Source organism: Carcharhinus amblyrhynchos, chromosome 32, assembly GCF_965287045.1.
Source record: "Carcharhinus amblyrhynchos chromosome 32, sCarAmb.v2.hapA, whole genome shotgun sequence".
NCBI classification, from domain to species: Eukaryota; Metazoa; Chordata; class Chondrichthyes; order Carcharhiniformes; family Carcharhinidae; genus Carcharhinus; species Carcharhinus amblyrhynchos.
Genome location: NC_137355.1, coordinates 18,692,138 through 18,716,082, shown reverse-complemented (window position 1 = coordinate 18,716,082; position 23,945 = coordinate 18,692,138). Strand labels below are relative to the sequence as shown.

General features: G+C 44.0%; 1 protein-coding gene across 4 annotated transcripts in view; it reads left to right on the top strand.

Annotated features, from left to right (window-relative positions):
* Positions 1-3,950: 3,950 nt before the first annotated feature.
* hmg20a (high mobility group 20A) overlaps positions 3,951-23,945 on the top strand; it is a 61,990-nt gene continuing 41,995 nt past the window's right edge. For all 4 annotated transcript variants that reach the window (XM_080216261.1, XM_080216259.1, XM_080216262.1 and 1 more), the window contains exon 1: positions 3,951-4,027. The gene's annotated coding sequence lies outside the window, so the exon portion shown is untranslated. The remainder of the gene's footprint in view (positions 4,028-23,945) is intronic.

Genomic DNA, 23,945 nt, shown 5'->3' with positions numbered 1-23,945 from the left:
AGCAGCTAATTTACACACATTCAATGTGAAACTTTTGTAGTTTCATGTTACCCAGCAGGGAAAGGACAGAACGAGAGGATTCACTTGACAGACACATATTGTAATTTTAAAAATCAGCATTAGGGTAAGTAGTTACATAGCACTGAAGAGTTTTCTGGTAGTCATTACCTTCTGAAATTTTCTGTTTAGGAGCAGAAATTGTTAATGTCAGATAATAGAAACGAATAGAATGCCAACAGTGCAGAAGGAGGCCATTCAGCCCATTAGATTTGCACTGACAACAATCCCACCCAGGCCCTATCCCCAGAACCCTAAGTATTCACCCTGCTCATCTGCCTGACATTAAGGGGAAATTTAGCATGGTCAATCAACCTAATCCGCACATCTTTTGACTGTGGGAGGAAAGTGGAGCACCAAGAGGAAACCCACGCAGATATGGGGAGAACGTGCAAGCTCCACTCAGGCAGTCACCCAAGGCTGCAATTGAACCAGGGTCCTTGGTGCTGCAGTGCTAATCACTGTGCCACTGTGCCTGTTCTAATATTGTAATTTTGGAAGTTAAGAATAATATGGGCTACTGGATAAAAGAAAACTGTGCATACATTGTCCCCTCCATTAGTGGGTCCACTTTTTGCTTCAGACCAAAGAATGTCCAAGGTTTGATTGCCAATCCATGCTTGCGCTTCCTAGTCTTAGCAGGTACAACAATAAACGTATCTCTAGTCCCAGGAATAAAATCACAGCATTTTGTACTATTATCTACTCGACCTTGCAGTCAATTAACCAATACTCATTGATCATGAAGAATGCCATTTAACAATGTATCAGTCTACTAAATCCATCAAATAGCATGCCAGGGTCAACACCAATGGGGGTGGGGGTGAATGAGATCTACATAAATATCTTAAGGTGCTTGGTTTGCAAATCTTGAACCCCATTATGAAAGTAACTGTTGAATAATAAAATTCAGTGTTTTGCATATTGAGACTGTTCTTTCAAAACTGTTACTATGTGTAATTCTAAAAGACATCTTAACAATCTTTTTGCCATTTGAATAAGCAGACCATGTCAGATGTATGCTCTTCAATCACTGTTGTGCTGTATAGAATCATAGGCTGTAACCTTACAGCCACAAGACTATAAGACCATAAGACATGGGCACAGAATTAGGCCACTCGGCCCATTGAGTCTGCTCCGCCATTCAATCATAGCTGATATTTTTCTCATCACTATTCTCCTGCTTTTTCCCCATAATCGCTCATCCCCTTATTAATCAGTTTCTGTCTTAAACACATTCAATGACCTGGCCTCCACAGCGGCAAAGATTTCCACAGATTCACCACTCTGGCTGAAGAAATCCCTCCTCATCTCTGTTATAAAGGATTGTCCCTTTAGCCTGAGTTTGTGCCCTCTGGTTCTAGTTTTTCCCACTGGTGGAAACATCCTCTCCATGTCCTACTCTATCCAGGCCTCGCAGTAACCTGTAAGTTTCAATAAGGTCCCCCTCATCCTTCTCAACTCCAACAAGCACAGACCCAGAGTTCTCAATCGTTCCTCATACAACAAGCTCTTCGTTCAGGGAGCATTCTTGTGAACGTTCTCTGGACCCTTTCCAAGTTCAGCACATCTTTCCTTAGATATGGGGCCCAAAATTTCTCACTATACTCCAAATGGGGTCTGACCAGAGCCTTATACAGCCTCAGAAGTACATCCCTGCTCTTGTATTCTAGCTCCCTCCACATGAATTTGTGCCAGCAGGATTTTCTGGCCCCTTCATTTCAGTACCTTCTAAAAATTTAATAGATGCAACATCAAAAAACTATAAAGAAAGAATTTACGTAGCATCCTTCATAGCCTTGAAATAGAATCATGCATTATCCTTTGCAACATGCAACTGTCAACAAGGGTCACTGGGTAACAATCAGGAACAAAAGCTCTGGCTAATTTCTTTCCCTGAATTGCAATGGGCCACGGGGGCTCCCATCGCTGCCTCAGCTTAATATAGATCTCAGATTAACTTGCTTGCTGTACATTGTTCAGTTTCACAAACCAACCTCATAATCCATTTAGAAAGCCCATTGTTGCCAACAAAAATAGGAAGATATTTTCCATCTTCCTAATGCATGGCCATGAGAGATTTAAACTGAGAAAAAAATTTAACATATATTAAAAATGAAATAGTGGTTAAAAAAAAGAGTATAAATCGCATTCTTTGAAATAGCCTTGGGCTATCATGCTATCCCAGAACAGGTTGCACAATCAAAATGGGTTGGAGACAAACCAGCAGGGAGTTAGGATTCAACAACCAGCGGATCAACTTTCAAAGAAGTCAGCTAGAATTAAACAATACTACATGCTGTTTTGGTTTGTCCAACTCCATTACTGTTAAAACAATTTCAAAAAGAAAGACAAGAGCAGTTACACTGTGGGAAAACCATCAACTGCAACCTCCCCTCCAAGACACACATCATCCTGACTTGGCTATATATTCGCATTTCTTCATCATTACTTGGTCAGTACTGTGAACTCTCCTATCTAACCCCATTATGAGAGTGACTGTTGAATAATAAAGTTCAGTGTTTCACATATTCAGACTGTATTTCTTCAAAATAGTTACTATGTGCAAATCTGAAGACACTTAACAATTTTTATGTTATTTGTCAGATGTATGCTCCTCAATCACTGTTGTGCTTTCTAGAGTCATAGGCCAGAACCTTACAGCCTTTCATGGCAGCAGGATTTTCCCATCCTGCTGCACTGAACAGAAATTTGGTTGGGCGCCGAATTCTCCATCCTCACTTGCAGTGGCAGCGGGGTGTGAACGGCCAGTAATATTGTGCCCATAAAGTTTCACAGCACAAAAAGAGACCCTTCAGCCCATTGTGTCTGCACTGGCCATCCAGCACCTATCCTAATCCCATTTTCCAGCGCTTGGTCTGGAGCCTTGCATACTGTGGCATTTCAAGTGCTCATCTAAATGCTTCTTAAATGTTGTAAGGGTGATGTTTTATTACTTTATCCCTACAAAAGGCTACTTGACTACAGCAATAGGAATATAGGACAGTAGGGTGGTACAGTGGTTAGCACAGCTCCAGAGACCCCGGTTCAAATCCTGGCTTGGGTCACTGTCTGTGTGGAGTTTGCACGTTCTCCCCCCCTGTCTGCGTGGGTTTCCTCCCAGTCTGAAAGACGTGCTGGTTAGGGTGCATCGGATATGCTAAATTCTCCCTCAGTGTACCTGAGCAGGCACCGGACTGTAGTGACTAGGGGATTTTCACAGTAACTTCACTGAAGTGTTAATGTAAGCCTACTTGTGACACTAATAAATGAACTTAAAACTTATGTGACAGTGCTTAAACTGAAATCTCTGTGACTCCAGGAAAGAATTTTGAAGAAAGCAATGGACTAGTTATTTTCTTTTAATTATGGAAAAAAAGGACATTTTAAACGGGAGGATGGAATGCTTTTTATATGATTAAAATATTGCATTTGCCAAACTATATGTACTGTTAATACATGTTATGCAAATACATGTGCATACAAGTCAGTTCAAATGCCAGCACCAACTCCAAGCCGGCCTCTCCCGCCCGCTGGCCTCGCGGCGCATCATGGGATTGTAGTTTTTTTGCCCGCCTACCCAAGGCTTCCAAACCCGGGGTCGAAGTTTACCGGAAACTACAACTCCCAGTAAGCTTAGCGGCGGGGAGATGGGGAGGGAAGAATACAACCGCTCATACGAAAGAATCCGGCGTTCCTTGGGAGGGCAGCTTCTTTTTCCCACCACAAGATTTTCCTTCTCCGACTTCAATCGGTCGAGAATGGAAGAGGACGGAAACAAAACTTTTCTTTTTTCCAAAAAAAAACACGATTTGTTTTGAACGTTGAAAGTAGTTCCGGTACCTCCCGCGTCCTTGCCGTGTGGTCGATCCGCTCGGTGAAGCGGTGCTGGAGGGATTGACGCCATTTTGTTCATTGGTGGAACCCCCCCTCTAAGGAGCAATAAGCTGGAGGCCGGCTCTGTAACCAGGTCAGTGTGAGGAAGCTAAGGGGGAATGGGCTGCTGTGTGCAATGTCCTTGCTGGCTTGTTTCTGACCATTACCAGCCACAACTGCTGCTTTCTCTCCCAAAAAAAAACATCTCCACTCCAGAGTTTAGCAAAAGAGGTAGTTTAGGAAAAGAGGCAGTTTTTTTTAAAGGAAAAGAAAGTAAACAAGAGTAATAAAGTAATGTAGGTGAGAGGTAATTGGGACTTCCACTAGGAATATTACTCCTATTGAGGGGAAATTGGGACTTCCACCAGGAATATTACTCCTATTGAGGGGCAATTGGGACTTCAACATAGAATAGAAGATACTCCTTGCTGTCTTATCATAGAATCCCTACAGTGCGGAAGAAGCTATTCGGCCCATCAAGTCTGCGTCAACTCTCTGACAACATGTCTTATCCATGCTCTGTTTCCCCCCCCCCCCCCTTACCCCTATAACCCCACACATTTCCCATGGCTAATCCCCTTAACTTCTACATCTTGCAACACTAAGGAGACATTTTAAGCCTGGCCAATCCACCTAACCTGCACGTCTTTGGACACTAAGGGACAATTTAGTATGGCAAATCCACCTAACACGCACATATTTGGAGTGTGGGAGGAAACCGGAGTACCCGGACGAACGTATGCAAACATGGGGAGAACGTGCAAACTCCACACGCACAGTCACCCAAGGCTGGAGTTGAACCTGGGCCCCTGGCACTGTGAGGCAGCAGTGTTACCACCGTGCCGCCCTATGTTGTAGCCTTGACTATAGACAGTGACCGGTGGACTTTACCAGGAATATTGCACCTAGCAACTCTTTATTCTGTAGACTGATAAAATAACTAAGTATGTGGGGTTAGCAGAGCCAAGTCTCAGTTTGGGATTATAAATGCACAAACATGGGGTCAAAAGGTGAGCAATTCTCAAATTTTGCCCCTCAAAAATTGGTCTTTTCATAAATGCAAATAGTGCTGACCCCTCTAGAATTGATATTTTCATAGATTGTCCTCGATACGAGTTGTGCTTTGACTCCCAAGTTTATTGATTTGTATCCCAACTTGGCTTTGCTGGCCCCACACATTTTTCATTCTCCCCCCTACCCCCCTCCCCTTCTCCCCCCCTCTCCCCCCCCCCACCCCCCTCTCCCCCCCCCCACCCCCCTCTCCCCCCTCTTCCCCCCCTCTTCCCCCCCCACCCCCCTCTTCCCCCCCACCCCCTCCCCTCTCCCCCCCACCCCCTCCCCTCTCCCCCCCTCTCCTCTCCCCCCTCTTCCCCCCCCTCCCCCCTCTTCCCCCCCCTCCCCCCTCTTCCCCCCTCTCCCCCCCCCACCCCCCTCCACCCCCCTCCTCTCCCCTCCTCTCCCCTCTCCCCCCCTTCCCCCCTCTCTCCCCCCTCTCCCCCCCTTCCCCCCCTCTCCCCCCCTCCCCCCTCTCCCCCCCCTCCCCCCTCTTCCCCCCCTCTCCCCCCTCTTCCCCCCCTCTCTCCCCCCTCTTCCCCCCCTCTCTCCCCCCTCTCCCCCCCTCTCTCCCCCCTCTTCCCCCCCTCTCCCCCTTCTTCCCCCCCCCCACCCCCTTCTTCCCACCCCCCTCTTCCCCACCCCCTCCCCCCCCCCCCGCACCATTACTGGTGTGGCAATTCTGGAAATGATGTCCTGTTCATGCAATTTGACATCTTGGAACCTGCTGTTGGATTGTTGCTTTCAACTAATTGGCACTCCATGGTGTGATTCTTGTCCTGTGCTGAATTCAGAAGATGGCTAAATGCAAATGGGCATTGTGCCCAGATCTGCAGCAAGCAGACATGCTATTGGCTGAGTGAGAAATAGCAGCACTTTTGGCTGAGCCACAGTTGGCTAGTATGTTAGCCAGATACAGCTAATTGTGCTTTTTGATTATTAAATAAAAAGCAAATAATAGATAATTTCAGTGGGTTTGTCATCTAATTTCTTGTACTTGCATCAGAGTATGTATGTGCACTTTAACCTCTTGTCTGTTGGCAAAATGGTACGGTGCAAAGCCAAATGTGCAAGTGTTTGACTGTTGTGATTACTTTTTGTGTTACTAAATGGTGGTCGATGTTAAGTAAATATACGACACATGAAGTATTGTGGGTAAATGCAAAATACTTCCCGCTAGAAGTAATGCATGAAAATTGAAAATCTATGTGATAATGCAAAAAAAAGGTTTAGACAAGTTGACTCAGTAAACATTCTGCCATGTGGCACACAGTGGGTTAGCACTGCTGCCTCACAGTGCCAAGGACCTGGGTTCAATTCCATCTTTGAGTCACTGTCTGTGTGGTGTTTGAACATTCTTCTCGTGTCTGCATGTGAAATAATGTGAGATTTCTCACTGTGTTTACCCCAGTCCAACGCTGGCATCTCCACATCATGTGAAATACATGGCAGGGTAAATACATAGCGTTGTGGGGATATGGCCTGGATGGGATTTTTATCAGTGCAGGTTCAAAAGAATCCCTACAGTGCAGATAGAAGTCATTTGGCCCATTGAGCCTGCACTGACAATCCCGCCAAGGCCCTATACCTGTAACCCCACATATTTATACAGCTGAACTCTCCTTGACACTAAGGGACAATTTAGCATGGCCAGTTCCCCCTAATCTGCACATCTTTGGAGCATTGGAGGAAACCGGAGCACCCTGAGGAAACCATGTAGCCACTAGGAGAATATGCAAACTCCACGCAGATAGTGACCTGAGACCGGAATTGAACGCGAGTCCCTGGCGCTGTGAGGCAAAAGTGCTAACTGCTGTGCCACAGTGCCGCTGAATGGACCAAATGGCCTCCTTCTGCACTGTAGGGATACTACTAGAATTTGGGCCCAGGTGATTATTTACAAAATACATGAAAACAAGAGAAGATAGGAAATGTGACAATGTTTTTCAACTCAAAGGTTAATCATTGTACGTGAAGGGAAGAAACCTCAATGGGTTTCGAAAAGGAGTGAGACGGATTCTTGTCAATAAATGGGATTTAGTTATTAGAAATCCACAAAGGAACTGACGTGGACGGGTGGGCTAGATAGAGCAAAACTTTCCGCCCAAAGTTTGCATCAAATTTCGCTCGCATACCACTGCTACCCAAGAAAATGTGAATTTAAAAATTACCTGATAGTCGCTTAATTTTTAGTGAGCCAGGTGCTTTTCGAATAATTCTTTTGTTGGAAGTGCCAATAGAAGGTTTTACTTTGATTAGTTGAAGACTCTCGAGTGAACCATACAAACTAAAGTCAGTCACTTTTCTGAGCTGGGTTCGCCACTCCGGCCATTGAGGGCAGTTGTGTGGAACAGTTGGAATGATTTCGAAAAACTGGACAGATCATGATTTTCAACCAAAATTCCACTGCGTTGAAAGTGCATCTGGTGCCACAAGCACTGATTAGGCACCAAAGTGACACTTGCTTCAATGGATAGTGCTACCAGTATTTTGCTTCTATTTTGTGTTTTTTTTTATGTTGATAGACAAATAACCACCAGGATATCTGGCAGAATTCCCGTTATCCTTTGTAATAATCATAGAATCCCGACAGCACAGAAGGAAGTAATTCGGCCCATCGGCTCTGCAATGGCAGACCCTATCCCCGTACCCCACATATTTACCCCAACCAATCCCCCTGACCTACACATCTTGGGACTGGGGATAATTTAGCTTGGCCAGTCAACCTACTCTGCACATCTCTGGACTGGGATCTTTTATATCCACCTTTTGGGAGCAGAGAATGCTTTGGTTTTATGATTTGACCAAAGGATAGCATCTCTGACCAATGCAGCGCTCCCACAGTCTTGCACTGTGAAATCTGTGAAATTCCCTGCCCAGTGAAGCAGTTGAGGCTACCTCATTGAATGTTTTTAAGGCAATGATGGATAGATTTTTGAACAGTAAAGGAAGTAAGGGTTATGGTGAGCAGGCGGATAAGTGGAGCTGAGTCCACGAAAAGATCAGCCATGATTTAATTGAATGGCGGAGCAGGCTCAAGGGGCCAGATGGCCTACTCCTGCTCCTAGTTGCTCTGTTCTTATGAATGCGCTGGAGTGCCATTTTGTGGGCTCAAATTAATGGAATTGGACTTTAAGGAGTGCTACGCATTGATCTTTGGTGTCGATTACATCTTTGCAAATGATAGCTTGCATTTGTGTCAGGGGTATGATAAATTCTGTGTCTTCCTTTCAGAACAACAGTAAAAATACTTGCCCCTTCCTGCTGTTTAGCTGATAACTTAGAGAATTCCTGAAACTGCAGATTGCATTGCGGGAAACAAAAGAGCAAACAATGAGGCTGGAGAGACATCGGAACTGCAGTGCTTTCTGGATTTTTCCGCTTGCTATGATGTTCACAGTATGTAGCTTCAGTGACATCCCCACTGCATCACAGTAAAACCGCAGATTTCATTTCCTAAGTCGATATTCTTTCCAATTTTAATACTTTTCCTCCACGCTCTTTGCAATGGCTGAGATCTTGATTTTTTTTTTGTGAAATTGCAGTGCTGCTTTTGCATGTTAGGTCGCAACATAAAATGAGACTGTCAAAAGTGCTTCCAGAAGGCAGGATCGACACCTATCCCGTTGCTTTAATTTCCTGCACCTCAGAGCAAAACGCTGGCAATAGTAGAAGTTAGCCCTGCCACCACTTGCTGTTTCTTTGTTTTGTCTGAATTTGGAAATTCTCTAGGGGATAGTGTTCTAAAGCTGTGGTGGGGAATCAGGGGTGGGGGGTGGGATTGGAAGCATGACTGCAGAATAGCAGGACCACATACCATGCCTGACCTTGGAGTTCTTGCTACCCCATAGCATGAGGTCTCAAATAAAATGAGTGCATGGGAAAATAGGCCTTGCGCGGTGAGCAAAATGATACATTTGAAAATGTGTCCAAAACTGATGCAACCTATCCAATTAATTTTCAGATTCAACAGCCTATTGATTGTTGTGCACAGTTGGTTGCACTTTGAAGCCAGCTCCATTTAAAAAAGGGCCACAATTTTGGCTGAGCGCCAGTTCATTGTCTTGCTGAATGAACAGCAGTTCAGTCAGATCACATTTCTGAGTAATGAGCATTAGTTGCCCAGCTCACAAAGTGGAGACCAATAACCACATTTTGTTTTGTTCGCAGGCTAGCATTGAATGAAGCCTTCTTTCAAAAAGTATTTGTGGTCTTTTGAACCTTCTTGTATCCCTTTCACTGAGTCTTGAGTGACCAGACGTATGTAAAAAGTGTACCAGGGCACCTTTCCAAAGCTAGACGGTATGGGTTCCCCAGTGGCTGAGCTAGATAAAACAGTAAAGAGCTGAGCCAAGCAATTCGGGAAGATCCTCGGATTAACCTCCTGTCTGTGCGGAATTAGCTGATCACAGCTGCATATGCTGTAGGTGTGTGACAATTGGTTGCAGCACATCTATGTAGAAGGTCACATTCTTGGTCGCTAACCAGCGATATTTGCAGGACCTTGTCTAAGGACAAGATGTTGCTTTCTGCTCGGCTAGCCCACAGACACCTATCTTGGCTTACGAGTGAAAAAACAGCAGCGAAATATCAACAGTGCCTTTACTACTGTGTCACCTTCAAGTCACCTGTTTTGCCATACCACATTGCTGCTATGACTGTGATCAGGGAACAAACCATGAACTGCCATCCTTAGGAGGCACCCTTATCTAATGGGTCATCAGAGCCTTCAAAAGTTTTCAAAATTAATTATTTGTTCATCAGCTCCTTTGACACCACAGCATTCACCTTTAGCTTTTAAATTTGACCTTTATGATATTTTCAGTCTATTCCCCAACTGCCTGAACGAAGTGAGGATCCTGGTGACCTGTACTGTGTCTCTGAAATTGGTGTTTCTTCCCACGTGCAAGAACGGAAGTTTATGTGGCACTCTGTTCACCCACACTAACCTTGAGGTAAAACCATGAGCGCAGTGGTTAGCATTGCTGCCTCACTATGCCAGGAACCTAGGTTCAATTCTGACCTCGGATCACTGTCTGTGTGGAGTTTGCACGTTCTCCCCATGTCTGTGTGGGTTTCCTCCAGGTGCTCCGGTTTCCTCCCACACTCCAAAGATGTACGGATTAGGTTGATTGGCCATGTTAAATTGACTGTCATGTCAGGGGAATAAGCAAGCTTGGATATGTGGGGTTGTAGGAAAGGGCCTGGGATGGGATTGTGGTCGGTGCAGACTTGATGGGCTGAATGGCCTCCTTCAACACTAGGAATTTTATGAAAAGGAACAGCAAATTAAAGGCAGGGCTTTTGGGGCATCTGACGTGCTGGGTGGGGGGGAGAGGGGGTAGGAGTGTTGGGTGGACCTTAAAATTAAAGGCTGAGATGTCGAGAGCAATGACATCAGAGGAAGATCTGCAGCATTAGATTTAATGATAAAACAACTGGAGGAAAATAAAGTCCTGTGATGAAAGAAACTACATAGCCCCTCATCAAAAAAAAATCCTCAAAGTGACCAAAAACATTCTAGATAGATTTGAAAGCTCCTCTCCACTTTCCCCAAAGTATATTATCACCAAGTGATTGTCTGATAGAATGAAGTAATTATAAAATACCCAGTTAGCAATGACAGTGTAAGGATGTTTAGGTACAGCTTTGCCCTTTATTCCTGCTGGCCGCTGATTACTATTGGGCAACACAGTTTCACCACAGCCACAATTTTCTGATGAACCATTTTACTAGACTTTAAATGGTGCAGATTTTGAGTCTACTTTGCTTTTATGAGTAGTCTAAAAATCCTTGGAGCACTAAAGTCAAAAATCTAAATGGGTTGCCACTGTTACAGAATAATGGATAGCTGATTGTGGCTACAAAAGCAGAATCTTGGGCAGTGTGCCTGACATATTATGCTGCCATGAATCATAAAATAAGACTGCAAGTCCATCAATATTCCTTGTTTATCTCCTGAAGGGGCTTGTTGTTTAATGGTTGCCAGCAGTGATACAATACCTCATCCATTCTTCATGTGAGAGCTTCGAAGGCAAATGTCAGCAAGCTATTTAATCATGAGGGTAACGCAGCCAAGAAGACTGTCATGTTTTCACCTTTTATCCACCCACATGGACACACACTTTGCAGTTTTGCACTGTTATAAAAAGGAGCGGGAGCAGTTGTCAGTGTCGGCTCGGTAGTGTCTCTGAGCCAGAAAGCTGTGAGCTCAGGCCCCACTCAATGCATAATGTAGGCTGATGCTTCACTGCAATATTGGTATAGTGCTGCCTTCTTGCAAGGTGATGTGCTTTTAGAGCAGGCTTTAAACTGAAGACCTCTTTGCCTTGCCAGGTGGGTGTAAAACCTCCCCCTGTCAGTTTAACATCAGTTGTGGGGATGTTACTAGAATCTGTCATCCTGGCGGTATGAATAGCCACTTGGTATGAGCTGATCAGATAGCCAGAATGAATTTGTGTAGGGTGGGGTCATGCCTGACAAATCTATTTGAACTTTTGAAGCAGCCAATAGTGTGGGAAATGGGGTGTGAGGTTCTGCTTTTGATATTGTCGATATGGACTTCCAAAAAAAATTGAAATATTTCTCGAAGAATACCATCAAAACAGAACAGCACGATCATTATCTCTTTGCTGTTTATGACTACTTGCTTTACGCATTTTAGGTGTGACGTCTGGCTAAACAACAGTGGCTACACTTCAAAAGTAATTCATTGACAGCCAGTGAGTTGGGATACGAAAGGCACTACGATATAAGCATAAACATGCTTCTCTCCTCCCTCCGTTTCCCTATACAAGTGGCACAGAGGTCAATTGTATAGAACATAGAACTGTACAACACAGTACAGGCCCTTCGGCCCTCAATATTGTGTCCAAACCAAAAATCAAGTTATCCCACTCCCTATCATTCTGGTGTGTATCCTTCTCTTTTCTGCCTGAAATCCAGCAAGTTGGCCCACAAGGGGATGGAAAGGAGGGGTCAGCGAGTCACCCTGGGACCCGTTTATTTCTGATTACTTTTTAAAGCGTGCATCAAACATAATTTATAAATTGTATTGCAACTAAATGTGTTGCAGTCTCCAGAATTTGAATAATTCTATCAGTTCATTCTATACAGTGCCTGATTATAGTTTCTGGTGACTTTGAGAAGCCAATTCAATTCCATTAGATTCCCACTGAGTGGGTGAGATAAAAATCACCACTCTAATACTAAAGCCCGGCCTTTAGAGTGCACACATTGGACTGTGATTCACTTTAACATATGCAATTGCAGGTTCCTCAAAAATACTATTACTCTGTAAACTAATAGTACAATAAGTGATTAATATTTCATAAGATATTGGTATCCCTGAAGGAGAAATAGTCCTTGTTCTTCTTTGCTAATGTGTTGTGTGATTGATGGGCAGCCTTATTCTTGAATGCTGTTCAATATGAATTGAAAGTGTAATTAGACTCGCCTGCCAGAGAGAGGCAAAAAAACTGCAGTTTACTCGTTTTGAAAAAACAATTGTCGATCTCCTTCCTCTCTCAAAGCTGCTGAACCACAGTCGGGTAAGCCTCCATAAGCATCAGTCTTTCTTTGGCATCTAGCCCAAGGTTCTGATCACTTTCCACTGATGCCTACTTGAAGTGCTGGACTTCGGGGTATCAAATGAGGGCAGGGTTGACTTGACTTGGGCATCCCTTGCAGACAAATAATCCATTTGTACTCATTATTTTAGCTAGTCCATGAATAATGGTCACTTTCATCACAGAATCCTACAGTACAGGAGGCCATTTGGCCCTCCTGCACCAACCACAATCCCACCCAGGCCTTTTCCCCATAATCCCATGCGCTTACCTGAGCTAGTCCCCCTGACACTAATGCTATGCATTTATCCTATCTAGTCCTCCTGACACTAATCCTATGCGTTTACCCTAGCTAGTCCTCCTGACACTAAGGGGCAATTTAGTATGGCTAATCCACCTAACCTCACGTTTCTGGAATGTTTGGACTTGGGTTTGGTAACCATTAGAATAAACTTGTTAGTGCACTACAATTGCTGCTGCTTCTCAGTGGATAATCTAAAAAAGAATCCAATCTTGGATTTGTTAAAATATGGCAATTTTAAACTGAAAAATTTCTGCCCTCCCCTGACTCATTCACCATTCACTCTGCAAAGATCTGTGGGACGCTAACTAATCTGCATTGGATAGGTGACATCACTTAGGAAGCAGTTTTAATTGGCTTCTGCATCTCTGAGCCAGGCCTGAGGGAGAACCATTTCTTCCTGTACCTCTGGATAGCCAATGTGATCACTACCAGAAAGTATTACTCACACTAAATGGTTGGGGTAGAAGAATCACTTTGCTACTGGTCTTTAGGTTCAAGCTATTTTATTGTAAGCTTCTGCTTCAGAGCTGTAGACTCTGACATAGAGGCTTACAATAAAATAGGGCGGCACAGTGCTTAGCACTGCTGCCTCACAGCACCAGGGACCCAGGTTCAATTCCAGCTTTGGGTCACTGTCTGTGTTTCCCCGTGTCTGCGTGGGTTTCCTCCGGGTGCTCCAGTTTCCTCCCACAGTCCAAAGATATGTGCGTTGGCTGGATTGGCCATGCTAAATTGACTCTAGTACTGTGGGATTAGCAGGGTAAATGTGCAGAGTTACGGAATAGTGCCTGGGTGGAATTGTGGTCAGTGTACACTCCATGGACCGAATGGCCTCCTCCTGTACTGTAAGGATTCTGTGATTCTATTCTATAGTACAAGGAGCTCAAACCCCAGAGTTTCTATTTATAACACAATCAACGTTGTAGGTTTTATTGTCAATTCTTAATGAGGTGATTGCCTCACTCTGGTAGAACATTGACAGAAAGTCCCGTCAGCTGACATTCCAGTCTGGTTACGATGAAACTTCACATTCGCTTATCTTGCTGACATTCAGCATGAAAGACCGATCACTTAAGTGATATAACGTGGAACTGTCATGATTTTGAGAGAGTGAAAGCATTCTAAACTATATCCTCCGTGCACACTGCAGTGTCCTGTACATTGGGGAAACCAGAGACTGGGTGACAGCTTTGCAGAACATTAATGTTCGGTTCACAAGCATGATGTTGAGCTTCCATTTTAATTCTTCACCTTGTCCAGAATCCCTATAGTGGAGAAGGAGGCCAACCGGCCCATCGAGTCTGCATTGACCACAATCTCATCTGGGCCCTATCCCCATCACCCCCTACATTTTTACCCGAGCTAATCCCCCTAACACTAAGGGGCAATTTAGCATGGCCAATCCACCTAACCCGCATCTTTGGAGTGTGGAAGGAATCCAGAGCACCCGGAGAAAACCCATGCAGACACAGGGAGAATGTACATACTCCACACAGTGACCCAAGTGGGAATTGAACCTGAACATAAGAAATAGGAGCAGGAGTAGGCCATCTAGCCCTTCGAGCCTGCCCTGCCATTCAGTAGATCATGGCTGATCTGTAGTGGCTCAGTTCCACTTTCCCGCTTTCTCCCCATAACCCTTAATTCCCCTGCCTACCAAAAACCTATCTACCCATGTCTTAAATATATTTAGCGAGGTAGCCTCAACCACTTCAACAGGCAGAGAATTCCAGAGATTCACCACCCTTTGAGTGAAGAAGTTCTTCCTCAACTCCATTCTAAACTGTCCACCCCCCTTATCTTGAGGCTGTGCCCTCTAGTCCTGCTGTCCTTTCTGAGCGGGAAGAATCTCTCTACCTCTACCCTATCCATCCCCTTCATTATCTTATGCGTCTCTATAAGATCCACCCTCATCCTTCCAAACTCCAACGAGTACAGACCCAGTCTATTCAGCCTCTCTTCGTAGTCCAACCCCCTCAACTCCGGTATCAGCCTAGTGAACCTCCTGTGCACTCCCTCCAAGGCCAAAATATCCTTGCGCAAGTGCGGCGACAGTATTCCAGCTGCGGCCTCACCAGTGCCCTGTACAGTTGCAGCAAGACTCCCCTGCTTTTATATTCTATCCCCCTCGCTATAAAGGCCAGCATACCATTCGCCTTCTTGATCACCTGCTGCACCTGCAGACTGGGTTTTTGCAACTCATGCACAAGGACCCCCAGGTCCCTCTGCACCATAGCATGCTGCAGCTTTTCGCCCTTTAAATAGTAATCCCTCCTACTATTATTCCTGCCAAAGTGGATAACCTCATACTTGCTAACATTGTACTCCATCTGCCAGGTCCTCGCCCACTCGCTGAGCCTATCCAGATCCTTCTGCAGACTTTGCACACCCTCCGCACAATTTGCTTTTCCACTTACCTTCGTGTCATCAGCAAATTTCGACACCCTACACTCAGCCCCCTCCTCCAGGTCATCTATATAAATGGTAAATAGTTGAGGCTCCAGCACCGATCCCTACGGCACTCCACTAGTCACCAACCGCCAATCAGAATAGCACCCATTGATACCAACTCTCTGCGTCCTATTAGAACCTGGGTCACTGCTGCCTCATAACGCCAATGTTAACCACTCTGCCACTGTGCCGCCCCTCAAGGGATAGAAGTCCATCTTTATATAGGGCTTGGGTAAGATGCTCTGTTGGAGAGTCAGTGCAGATGATGGGCTGAATGGCCTCCTTCTGCACAAGGGATTAAGACCAGGCATTCTGAACTCAACATTGTGTTCAACAGTTTTGGACTGTTATCTCTGCTATCTTGGCTCAAATTTTTTCTTCCCTGGTCCTGTCTCTGGCCACCTCCATCCATGTGTCTGAGAATCATAGAAAAATTACAGTGCAGGAAGAGACCACTCAGCCTGTCATTATGCCCCATGTCATTTCAACAAATTCCAGAGCATTCACTGAGTTTCTCTCCACAGAACCTGCCAGTCCTGTGCTGGGTATTTCCAACATTTTCTGCTTTTCTTTCACATTTTTAACTTTTCCAGGTTCTGATGAATGGTCACAACCGGGGGAATATTATCAGTGCTCTGTTTGCACAGATGCTATGATGTGGAGCTGCAGGTGTTGGAATGGGGTAAACACAGTAAGGAGTCTCAACACCAGGTTAAAGTCTAACAGTACAAGCCACTAGCTTTCAGAGCGCTGGCCCTTCATCAGGTGAGTGAAGGAGCAGTGCTCCAAAAGCTAGTGGCTTCTTACTGTGTTCACAGATGCTGCCAGACGTGATTACAGCACTGACCAGTAGGACTGAGTGGACTGTTTCAGTCAATGTAAATTCTGTCTGTACCCCTCCCGTGCCTGGAAAGCAATCTTACTATCACAGCAATTGAAATTGTATGGCTCATCAACATTTTTGGGTTCAGATTGTGGATGCTGCAGCTTGCTGTTTATTGCTTGCTGCCGTGTTGTCCCACCAAATTGAAGAAATGTTTGCAGTTGAAATGGAAAAAAAGCAATCCTTGATGCCTTCTGTGCGTGTTTATGTAAATGATTTACACTTCGGGGTCATGATGTACCTCAGGGGGGTGTTGTGGAGTGAAAAATCATTCAAGTGTTGCGTCCCCTGCTTCAGGCCCACTTTATAATTTGTATGTTATCCTATCTACAGCAATTATTTGAACTGTAAACTGCTTGGAATTGTATTAAGCCTTGATTTTTGCTTTGGAAGCTGTGGGTGCTATTTCTTACAAACTGATTGGCTCACCCAAGCTCTGCCTGTAAGAATCTTAACACCTCCCCCCCTAACATCAAATATATCACATATATCATGTTGATCTGTCGCACTGAAATCAATATTATTAATTTCAGCTCTGAATTTGGGGCGATAATGTAATTAATTAGTGTTATGTATCAAGTACCTCATTTTCTGTTGATCTGTCACCTATCTAATTATTGTGGGTGTTGATAATCACAACAGGCGATGAGCAGATGGTCTGCGTTTGATGTATTGTGGGGTGTTGTAACAACATGACGTCCCCGCATCCAGCACGTCTGCAACTCGACCACCTTTGAGTCACTCTGGTGTCCCCAGCGCAGAAGCCAGGGTTCCCAAATTGCATCCTTGTTTCGATCTGCTTCTTCTCTTTCTCACTGCTCCCTCTCAACTTAAGGCATGTGAAGCACTCTTATGAATTCCCACCACAGCGCACCTGTTCAGTGCCACTAAAAATCCTTTGGTAAATATTTAACAGCAGTAAGCAACACTGCGGTACATTCCTGTGACGTGAGACAACAGACTCAGCTATTCTTTACTGCTGCTGCATCAAAACTACTTGTGCAGCAAAATCTTCTGTCCTGTTCCATCTCCTTGTGACATTCCTTTGCCATGAATTGTGCTTTTGAGCAGTTTCAGGATGAGCTATTGAAGCGTTTCAGCCTTTTAGTCACCATTATCTAGCATGTAACATTCTGGTTACAAACTACTGGTCTCTGTTGCAAACTCAGAGATCATGTACTAAAAGAATAATTGATTAATTGGAGGGCATTTGGATGAATTAAAGTGCAGATAACTCTGGATCATGGGATGTATTTACTGCTTTCTGATTTTTATTTGTGATTGCTGCCTTGAATTGGTTTGTATTTTGCAATTTTTTTTCCTCTGGCTGCCTGCGAAAGGTGCTGATGGCCAGTGCTTAAGTATCCAATTTTTGTCTATGGGCCTGACCGCCATGAATCTGGGACAGATATTTGACTGCTGGGAGGGTCACATCCGAACCTGTTGTCAAATATATCTGCATCGGGTCACCCGATGCAGATCAAGAGCAGGAATCCTGGCTGATTTTTTAAAAATTATCTGAAATGTAGAGATTTATTGTAGATCCCACCCCAATTCCTCTGAGTTGACGTCAAAGCTCAAACATGCCTCGTCATGTTTTCTTCCCTGTTGAAGATAGTCACAATATTTGGCAGGCCAATAGCATCCTCACTTTTCAGATTGTTTAGAAAATTAGTCAAAATGGGAAGCATCTCAATTCATAGAACATAGAATGATTGTAGAATCCTTACAGTGCAGAAGGAAGCCATTCGGCCCATCAAGCCTGCACTGACAGCAATCCCACTCGGGCACTATCTCCGTAACCCCACGTATTACCCTGCTAATCCCCCTGACACTAAGGGACAACTTAGCCTGGCCAATCAACCTGACCTGCACATCTTTGGAGTATGGGAGTAAACTGGAGCACCCAGAGGAAACCCACACAGACATGGGGAGAATGTGCAAACTCCACACAGACACAGTGACCTGAGGCTGGAATGGAACCCAGGTCCCTGAGCTCTGAGGCAGCAGTGCTAACCACTGTGCCACCATAACCACCCCACAAGAGATCTGAATTGATTCAGATATTTTTAAAAATTCTTTCATGGGATGTGGATGTCACTGGCCAGGCCAGCATTTGTTTGCCATTCCCATTAAACTTCATGACTTGCTGGGCCATTTCAGTGAACCCTTTTAAGCACCCCATTCTGTGGGTCTGGCCGGGTGTAGGTCAGGGTGAGGATGACAGATTTCCTTCCCTGAAGGACGTTAATGAACCAGATGCGTTTTGACAGCAATCGATGACAGCTTCATAGTTACCATTACTGAGATTAGCTTTCAATTCCTGATTTCTTTTTAAACTATTAACTGAATTTAAATTCCATTGGCTGCCATGGTGGGATTTGAACCTGGGTCCCCAAAGCATTAACCTAGGCCTCTGGATTACGGATCCAGTAACATTACCAATGTGCCACTATCTGCCCGAATGTCTATTCATGTATGCTTTTCTTATAGCATGTTGCTAAACTACAGAATTGTTTTCTCTGACATCCCAGAGAAGTTGGCTTCTCAAATTTGTTCTTTAGTGTACCCAAGAAAGGTGGAAGGTACCAATACAATCTTACAGTATGGTAGATAAATACCAGTTCAATGAACCCTCCAGGTATTCTTTTAGTTTAGTTTTCCTCTTGGAACCTGAACTGCGTCTGCTACTTTCTCTTGCACTGTGCATGCAAAATGATCCTAACAAGTTTGGGTAACTGAGACCTTGCCTAGCAAAGTATCGGTACCTTGTGGAAATGCGAAAATCTTCAGTAGTGCAAACAATTTGAGAATTTCCAAAGGTTATTTGTCTTTGCAGTTGCAATTTTACATTCCTTTGCACTTTGTGTGGTTTGTAATAAGCTGAGCTACCTTTCCATGTTCTCTGATAAGCAACCAACAAAATTGGATGCTGTGATTTGGCCAGTAAGTTGGAATTACCCATCATTTCAACAATAATTGCTGTCAATTTCCTGCTGACAGCCACTTAACATGTACAAGTCATGTGTATAGACTTGATATTAGGATAATGATTTAAACTTCCTGCCTCCAATTTTTTTTTAATGACATAGTCATGAAACCAGGCCATTCAGTATTTGCTAATAAATCAACTCTGAAAGAACACATTCCACTGAAAATAGGGATGGAAAGAATTAAGAGTGGTGCCAGATAAACAATAGTTTAAGACAGACATACTGAACTGATAGAGTCAGCATTGGACTCCTTTACTAAATATGGATATTTAGCTCAATCTCATGCCAAGATATTCTCGTGATTTGCTGGCTCTCAGTTTCTACCGCTGAGAAATATTTCACCGTTCCTTTGGAGAGATTCTCCTTTAACCTCATTTAATTGAACTGGCATTTATGAATCCAGCATTACAATCATTCTAGTTCCAGTTTCTCTGATAGTTTCTGCTCTGGCAGCACAAATTGAGGTCTGTAAGAGTGTGGATAATTCCCAAATGAAATGTGGCCTCTTCACTTTTCTCTCTTTTTTTAAATCCCTATTTTCTCCCTCTCGCCTGAGGACAGTGACTCGTGCTGAGATCTACTTCCACAAGTTCACTGTATGTTAAGACAATCCCATTGCAGAGGGACCTGATGTGGCATCACCCTGGCATCTGCTCCGCAATCAGGTGCGGCAACGTACCTCAGTCCAACCACCACCACCACCCCCCCCCCCCCCCCCCCCCCCCGGAGCAGTGATGCTAATTCTGCTCTTGTTCGGCTGAGATGGTTTGTTTAGAAATGCCATCTCATCCAGCAACAACACAAACAGAAAGTGCTGGAACATCTCAACAGGTCTGACAGGACCTGTGGAGAAAGAAGAGAGCTCACATTTCAAGTCTGGATGACCCTTCATCACGCTGATGAAGGATCATCCAGACTCGAAACTTTATGGTGGGACAATTGAGGAACAGTGGAGAATTTTTCACAGTGCTCAGCAAAAGTATATACCAGTGACAAGGAAGGGCTGTAGAAAAAGAGATAATCAGCCATGGATAGCTAAGGAAATAAAGGAGAGTATCAAATTGAAAGAAAAGGCACACAAAGTGGCAAAGATTAGTGGGAACTGAGAGGATTGGGAAATTTTTAAAGGTCAGCAGAAAGCCATGAGAAAAGTTATAGAGAAAGGTAAGATGGATTATGAGAGTAAACTAGCTCAGAATATAAAAACAAATAGCAAACGTTTCTCCAAATATATAAAACAAAAAAGAGAGGCTAAAGTAAACGTTAGTCCTTTAGCGGATGAGAAGGGGGATGTAATAACTGGAAATGAGAAAATGGCTGAGGCATTGAACAGGTATTTTGTGTCGGTCTTCACAGTGGAAGACACAAATAACATGCCAAAAATTGATGACAGGAAGGCTATGGCAGGTGAGAACCGAGATACTATCATGATCACGAAAAAGGTAGTGTTGGCAAGCTAATGGGGCTAAAGGTAGACAAGTCTCCTCGTCCTGATGGAATGCATCCCAGGATAATAAAAGAGATGGTGGTAGAAATAGCAAATGCACAAGTGGTAATATACCAAAATTTGCTGGACTCTGGGGTGGTTCCTGCAGATTGGAAAACAGTAAATGTGACACCACTGTTTAAAAAAAGGAGGTAGACAAAAGGCAGCTTGGTTTGCTTAACTTCTGTAATAGGGAAAATGCTTGAATCTATCGTCAAGGAAGAAATAGCGAGACATCTGGATATAAATTGTCCCATTGGTAAGATGCAGCATGGGTTAATGAAGGGCAGGTCATGTTTGACTAATCTGGTGGAATTCTTTGAGAACATTACATGTGCAGTGGACATTGGGGAACCTGTGGATGTGGAGTATCTGGATTTCCAGAAGGCATTTGACAAGGTGCCGCACCAAACACTGCTACATAAGATAAAGATGCACGGTGTTGCGGGTAATGTATTAGCGTAGATAGAGGATTGGTTAACTAACTGAAAGCAAAGAGTGGGAGTAAATGGATGTTTTTCTGGTTGGCGATCAGTGACTAGTGGCGTGCCTCAGGGATCAGTGTTGGAACTGCAATTGTTCATGATTTACATATATGAATTGGAGTTGGGGACCAAGTGTAGTGTGTCAAAATTCGCAGATGACATTAAGATGTTAAGAAAGACATAACAAGACATTAAGAAAAGTGTGCTGAGGACGCTGAAAATCCGCAAAGAGATATAAATAATCTAAGCGAGTGGGCAAGGGTCTGGCAGATGGAGTACAATGTTGGTAAATGAGAGGTCATCCATTTTAGTAGGAATAACAGCAAAATGGACTATTATTTAAGTGGTAAAAAATGGCAGCATGCTGCTGTGCAGAGGGACTTGGGTGTCTGTGCAAGAATCTCAAGGAGTTGGTTTACAGATGCAACAAATAATTAAGAAGGCAAATGGAATTTTATCCTTCGTTGCTAAAGATGGAGTTTAAAAACAGCGAGGTTATGTTGCAACTGTATAAGGTGCTGGTGAGGCCACACCTGGAGTACTGTGTACAGTTTTGGTCTCCTTACTTGAGAGACGATATACTGGCACTGGACAGGGTGCAGAGGAGATTCACTAGGTCGAGTCTGGAGTTGAGAGGGTTGGCTTAAGAGGAGAGATTGAGTAGACTGGGGCTATACTCATTGGAATTGAGAAGAACGAGGGGAGATCTTATAGAAACATATAAGATTATGAAGGGAATAAATAAGATGGAAGCAGGGAAGTTGTTACCACTGGCGGATGAAACTAGAACTAAGGGGCATGTTCTCAAAATAAGGGGAAGCAGATTTAGGACTGAGTTGAGGAGGAACTTCTTCACACAAAGGATTGTGAATCTGTGGAATTCCCTGCCCAATGAAGCAGTTGAGGCTACCTCATTGAATGTTTTTAAAGCAAGGATAGATACATTTTTGAACAGTAAAGGAATTAAGGGTTATAGTGAGCGGGTGGGTAAGTGGAGCTGAGTCCACAAAAAGATCAGCCATGATCTTAATGAATGGCAGAGCAGGCTCGAGGGGCCAGATGGCCTACTCTTACTTTAGTTCTTATGAAACGTTGGCTCTATTCTCTCTCTTCAGATGCTGTCAGACCTGCTGAGATTTTCCAGAATTCCTGTTTTTGTTTCAGGTTCCAGCATGTGCAGTATTTTGCTTTTATTTCATTCAGCATATTGGGAGAAGTTGCCAGCCAGCCATTCTGAGAATATCACAAAAGCTGATTTTTTAAAAAAGAAGTTTGAATATTAACATTCAAAAAATGTGACCAAAGCCATCTCTTATTTATATGTGACAGTGTTTAAAAAAGAAAGTCTGGAATTATCCTGCTGCTGGATACAACCGGGATGGCACGGTGGCACATTGGTTAACACTGCTGCCTCTCAGCGCCAGTGACCTGGGTTCGACTACTGGCTTGGGTCACTGTCTGTGCGGAGTCTGCACGTTCTCCCCATGTCTGTGTGCGTTAAAGTTTATTTATTAGTCACAAGTAAGGCTTACGTTAACACTGCAATGAAGTTACTGTGAAATTCCCCTCGTCTTCACAAACCAGTGCCTCTTTGGGTCAATGCACCTAACCAGTGCGTCTTTCAGAACGTGGGAGGAAACCGGAGCACCTGGAGGAAACCACGCAGTCACAGGGAGAACGTGCAAACCCCACACAGACAGTGACCCAAGCTGGGACTCGAACCCAGGTTCCTGGCGCTGTGAAGCAGCAATGCTAGCTACTGTGCCGCCTCCGTATTGTGCTGTGTACCATTTCCTCTGAGTGCTCCAGTTTCTTCCAGCAGCCTGAAAGATGCACTGGTTAGGTGCATTGACCTGCACAGGTGCTGGAATATGCTGACTCAGGGGATTTTCACATTAACTTCATTGCAGTGTTAATATAAGCCTACTCATGACTAATAAGTAAACTTTAAAAACTTTAGAAACAACCTTAAACCAGAAGATCCCAACATTTGTATTTTTCATGAATAAGGAGAACATATTTTGTGTGTGATCCGAGAAGCATGTTAGCTCCCCTTCCTCAGAATGGGAATGTCGAAACTGACTTACAGTTTATTTAGCTGCCCTGAATGCTGTTTGTATAACTTCAATCTTTTTATTTAACTTTATCCTGCTATAAACCTTTTCCAGCATTTCCTTTTTGGTCTTGGGCTGGCTGTTTGCTTTAGTGATGCAGGTCAGCCAGATGTTGATTCTGTATGGGAACTGAATAAAGAGTTCAGCATGGGAATGGAAAAAAAAATTCTTCCTGCTCTTCAAACTATTTAATCCATGGATGAAATATATGGAGTAGTACCAAAGACAAAACCTCTTGCCTTCCATGTCTGACAGTATCAGTGATTCACTGCAACAAAGATGTCTCATTTAATGCATAGTTTGCTGTACTCTTTCCCAGTTACTGAAACCAAATCATCTATTTACAAAGTTTGAATACTTTGACCTCCTCACTGTTCCAAACCCCAGCAGTGCGGCATTCCCCTGGGCTTTGCTTTTGGATCTCAGTTTGTTATTTCTGGAGGCCCAGAAGAGGACAACATTTCTGCAAATATCAGTCTTGGAAAACAAACATTTCTTTCCCTTTTTCTTCCCCCCCACCTCTTCATTTCTGTTAAATATAATTGGATCATGTACTGAGCATTGAACACAGTAAGAAGTCTGACAACACCATGCTTAAGTCCAACCGATGGGCACCCATTCACCTGACGAAGAGGTTAACCTCGAAAGCTTGTGAGTTTACTATCAAATAAATCG